This window comes from Notolepis coatsorum, assembly GCF_963971535.1.
Source record: "Notolepis coatsorum genome assembly, chromosome: 20".
In the NCBI taxonomy this organism is placed as follows: Eukaryota; Metazoa; Chordata; class Actinopteri; order Aulopiformes; family Paralepididae; genus Notolepis; species Notolepis coatsorum.
The window spans coordinates 42,831,296-42,836,876 of NC_140184.1; the positions used below are offsets into that span (position 1 = coordinate 42,831,296).

The 5,581-nt window shown below is 42.0% G+C and overlaps 2 long non-coding RNA genes across 2 annotated transcripts; one reads left to right on the plus strand and one right to left on the minus strand.

Moving 5' to 3' along the window:
• Positions 1–3,863: 3,863 nt before the first annotated feature.
• LOC311247189 lies at positions 3,864–4,700 on the plus strand. The gene is made up of 2 exons (XR_014620831.1): positions 3,864–4,004; positions 4,230–4,700. It is a non-coding gene; the product is annotated as an uncharacterized lncRNA (long non-coding RNA).
• LOC311247188 lies at positions 4,413–5,094 on the minus strand. Its single transcript, XR_014620830.1, has 3 exons — positions 4,975–5,094; positions 4,697–4,845; positions 4,413–4,551 (listed from the first exon to the last, which is right to left on the minus strand). It is a non-coding gene; the product is annotated as an uncharacterized lncRNA (long non-coding RNA).
• Positions 5,095–5,581: the final 487 nt, after the last annotated feature.

A 5,581-nucleotide genomic window follows, 5' to 3' on the forward strand; every position in this document is an offset into this window, starting at 1 on the left:
GCAGAGTGAGTAGGGTCGAGCTGCAGCCTCGGAGCCTCGGTCCAGATTGGTACTTCCGCCCTGCCACAGGACTATTAGTACAGGGCTATGCGCTGATTGGCGGAAAGTACGGAAGTATCTCGAAGTACGTCTGACGTATCTCGAATTACGTCTGACGTTTCTCTACGTTTAGCGAACATTAAACGTTGTATTCATAAAATAATATAAAATCAGCAGCATGGGGACTGGGAGGGCCGGGGGGAGGGGAGGTACAGGTAGTAGAAGACATAGAGGTACAGGTCACATAATTATAGTACAGTGGAGAAGTAAAAATAGAATAAAAAGGCAGTGTAAACAATATACAATATTATTAACTCTAATAATAACACGCCTCGCGGGCTCATTGCCGTGGGTCTGCATTGTATAGAGCGGATCAACAGGTGTTCTGCAAAATCCTACTCCCTGCAGAATTCTACTGCCGAGCGCTCCTGCGCTTGCGCACGCATGCGCATGACCCACAATCCCTTTCCACTCGTTTTCAGCTACAAAACACTGCCGGTGTCGTGCCTAATTCGGACCCGCCGCCAAGTTATGACCTACCCCCCTCTGGTGAACGCGCATAGACCTCGCGTGGACGTGCATACACCTCGTGAACGCGCATACACTCTATCAGCCTATCAGCGCAGTTTAACAGCCTGCGCAGCGATCGTGGACGCGCATACACCTCGTGAACGCGCATACACTCTTTCAGCATATCAGCGCAGTTTATTAGCAGCCTGCGCAGCGATCAGGTTGCCAGCCTGCGCGGTCTATTTACAGATTTCATTCACGGTTTTTGTGATACTAAATCCAGTGGAATGATTAGATTTGTCCCGATCCATAGATATGCAACATGGCTATAATAAGGTCATTTATATAGCCTGATATTCTATATTCTCTAATATAATGTGAACATGCAAATGTTTCAATAGCCATGTGTAAGCATACATGTGTGCGAATACACATTCCTTGTTGTTAAGGGAATGCAGACCAGAGAAAGACGTTTGTCTTGTTTACATCAGGATCCCCCATTTTCAATTCATAGTGACATTTATGACATGAGTATGCCATACACAACATACATGACATCATGACATTTATGGCATAGGGACATACATGACATACAGGTATATAGTAGTGTTACTAGTGTGTGTGTGTGTGTGTGTGGATAAGAGGGACAAAGAGGTATGATGGCATTGATTGATTGAAAACTTTATTAACAGATTGCAGAATGGGTACAATACAGTACGGCTCAATACACACAATTGTTAAGGGGATGCAGACCAGAGAAAGACTTTCGTCTTGTTTACATCAGGGTCCCCCATTTTCAATTCATCAGGACATATATGACATACATGACATACAGATAGTCAGTACTGCTACATCTATACATTTATGACATACCAGATTTGCAAATACAGTACTGTTTGTGATACAGAAGGAGTCAAGAAAAGGGAGTATATACATTTGACGTAGAAACTGTACATTGATGTGCAATAAGGTGTCTTGTCTGAAGTATGTATTCTGCGGTTTCACCACCCCTGAGTCCTCTGTTTCTAGCTGAGTGTTGTAAAAAGCATTTGCTGAAATTCATAACGGTGCCCTAGTTGGGGGGGCGGGGCATTTCTTGGCAAGGCTTGCCGAGAATAGACCCCCTCCCTTATCTTGGGAGAACATTTTTTCACAGACACCAGAATGAGTGTGCTGACACTTGTAGGCCTCTGTATGATCATGTAAAAAGCATTTGCTGAAATTCATAACGGTGCCCTAGTTGGGAGGGGCGGGGCATTTCTTGGCAAGGCTTGCCGAGAATAGACCCCCTCCCTTATCTTGGGAGAATTTTTTTTCACAGACACCAGAATGAGTGTGCTGAAACTTGTAGGCCTCTGTATGATCATGTAAAAAGCATTTGCTGAAATTCATAACGGTGCCCTAGTTGGGGGGGCGGGGCATTTCTTGGCAAGGCTTGCCGAGAATAGACCCCCTCCCTTATCTTGGGAGAATTTTTTTTCACAGACACCAGAATGAGTGTGCTGACACTTGTAGGCCTCTGTATGATCATGTAAAAAGCATTTGCTGAAATTCATAACGGTGCCCTAGTTGGGAGGGGCGGGGCATTTCTTGGCAAGGCTTGCCGAGAATTGACCCCCTCCCTTATCTTGAGAGAAAATTGGTTTACAGACACCAGAATGAGTGTGCTGACACTTGTTCATCAAAGTGTTGCGTGTTACAGTGTAGGTTAGTATATTAGGACAAGTGCATGACAGTAAGGTTAGTTAGGGTTAGATAAACCGGTATATATTTTTTTTCATTTCCAATGATGTAACGCAGTAGAGATTCCACCAATACACAGTTCACACATGTTTATACATGTGCCATTCTAAACACCGGCGTCTGGAAGGACATTCCCGGGAAAACCATCCCGTGCACAGGAAGTGAAGTGTCTTACTCTTAAAGGTGTCATGCAGTGCTATTCCTAGCACTATTTGGGCAACTTTACACACTTCCTGTGAGTCTATGTAACACATGTGTAATTTTTATTCCAAAAATAATCATTGTTTTATATTTCTAATCTTGTACTCAAAACCAGCATTTTTCAGCCTCATGAAATCAGGCTATTATTTGGCTTGGCTCCACCCACACTTTGAGTGACAGCCACCCACCAAATAGCTCCGCCCATCTCCCCGTCATTCCATCCAGGTAGAGGTCTGAGGTCTTAGGTTTCAGGTTTTTATTTCGACACGCAAAAACATATACCGATTTTACTAACTAATACAACATGGCTGTACATTATGTTTGGGATCCAGAGAGCGACCCACAGTTTGATCCCGAAGAAGAAGAAGAAGGCGATTTGCTACAGCGAGGCTTACATTACATCGTTTCCGATTGGTAAGTTGATTAATTGCACTATTAGTTACTTACTGTTATATAATAGTTGTGTACTTCTGTCGCGCGCGGCCCGTCGAAAACACACACTCACTAACGTTAGATTGTACTGACACTAACCCCCAAACAACAGCGATCGAGGCTTACGTTACATCGTTTCCGATTGGTAAGTTGATTAATTGCACTATTAGTTACTTACTGTTATATAATAGTTGTGTACTTCTGTCGCGCGCGGCCCGTCGAAAACACACACTCTGTCCCGATGAGAGTCTCTGCTCGGAGACTGTTGCTTCTGTGAACAGTGTGACTGAAAGATAAAGATGATTGACTGTTGCTTCTGTGAACAGTGTGACTGAAAGATAAAGATGACTGACTGTTGCTTCTGTGAACAGTGTGACTGAAAGATAAAGATGATTGACTGTTGCTTCTGTGAACAGTGTGACTGAAAGATAAAGATGACTGACTGTTGCTTCTGTGAACAGTGTGACTGAAAGATAAAGATGATTGACTGTTGCTTCTGTGAACAGTGTGACTGAAAGATAAAGATGATTGACTGTTGCTTCTGTGAACAGTGTGACTGAAAGATAAAGATGACTGACTGTTGCTTCTGTGAACAGTGTGACTGAAAGATAAAGATGATTGACTGTTGCTTCTGTGAACAGTGTGACTGATTGTACTGACTGACACTAACTGTACTTGACGATTGAAATTGGGGGACCCTGATGTAAACAAGACGAAAGTCTTTCTCTGGCCTCCATTGATTGATAATTTCATTCACCCTCAAATCTACTAGGTGCACGTGCGGAAATTGTGAACGGATGCCAACAGAGACTGAGAATGTATGCTGCATGGAAGTTCCACAGGTAAAGTAGTAACACAAACTTGCATCTTGGTAGCACTGAAAACCATGCATATGGCTAACGATTTAATTTTCTATATATATAGGTCAGACGTCGAATTAACCAGGAACCAACTGGACTACTGTGCATGGTTGATCATCCGGGATTGGATCCAGTGTGCTTCAACCCCTATACCATCCAAATGGCAACTAATATCTACAAGGCAGATTTTGGCCGGATACCAGAAAGCGGAATCAATAAGTAAATAATATTTATTACAGATTTATATATTTTTTTACAGGTGTTTCTCCATCTTGCATCTCTCAGACTATACTAATCTTTCTTGCAAACACAATCTAATCCTTATTGCACATCACATATAATCAATGCTTGCTACTGTCCAATGACATGACATGACAAATGGTTATTTCCCAGCTTTTTTTTTTATTTTATTTGTGCATAAATATAATACTTGATTTTCTTCAGCCGTTTCAGATATATCGCGTACAGATGCTTTGTCGCGTGGTGCTTCGGCTACTTAGGCCGCAGAGTGAGGGTAGTAATCCCATCCTGTGTCGTGGTTCGAATCCGCACAGAATTTCCGGATGTTGATGGTGTCTATACTGGCTTCAGACCGGTACAGGATTGAATCGTGACACATAGCCGGCTACCGCTTCTTCCATGGAAGGCCTGTCGAACTGTGCGCACAAAGGTTCTGGGATGGCAATCGCCTCTACCACCTGGATATATTGTTGGGGGTCACGAACGACGGAGTCAAACAGGAGCGCCATCAGCTGGTTGACATAGTCTGTAAATGAGAAATTGTTATTTGTTTTGTCATGTTAAAAAGGTTATTATTTATTCAATTTATTGTATTCCACTGTAAGTGGAAATATTTTTCTATTTATATAGGTCATGTGTGTGCAATAATAAATGTTGATATTTTTACTTACTGAATGTCGCTGGGATTTTCCTTGGTTTTATTGTGTGTCCACCTTTTTTGGCCTTTGGAAAACTCATCTTGTACGCCGGCTCTCCAGAAGCGTTTATGGCTTGCTGGCGATTTGAGTTTTCATTGAAATGCATGGCAGCTAGGTATAGTCTGAAAGGAAAATTTCAATAAGCACAAGCAATATATTTGTAGTTGATCTGAGGTTATCTAATGCAACATAATGAGTTATTTGACAAATCAGGAGTCCATAATTAGTCATTTGTACACAATATAAAATACCTGCAAAGCATTCCTATGTACGAAAAAACCACGTTTTTTGGGGCAAAACGTAAAATCACACTGTGATAGGACTCCAATGAAGACGTTTGATGGTGTGGACTCAATTTGGCGACATCTTTGATGATCCTTGTGTTTAGCAAAACCTTCTCGAGCTGGTGGGCCGGTTTTGAGTCTAAAGTAAAAAAGAAATTGCATTCAGATATTTCATTAGAGTATATTACAGTAGATTAGAATTATTCAAGCAAGTATACATTTGAAAATCACACCAATCTAGAATGAGGACATAAATAAATATTTTGAGTATATATTCATGATGAAAGACAGACAGACATACCAGGTTTAACCCACTTGCTACTATCTCTTGATACACGGTCAGCATGAAGACAACGCGGATAGAGTGGTTCTTCGTCGTGTTCATGTACATTCATCATGTGATTGAGACATGACTTCCACCTAGCAACCCTCTCATCGGCAGACTTCGACGTGGCAGCTGTCCAGTAGAGGTGGTTTGAAATGTGCAGGCGCCACTTTTTTATGACCTTGCAGTCTTTCGCCTGTGCAATTTTGTCAAGCTTCTTAGACAGACCTTGAATTACATAACATAACA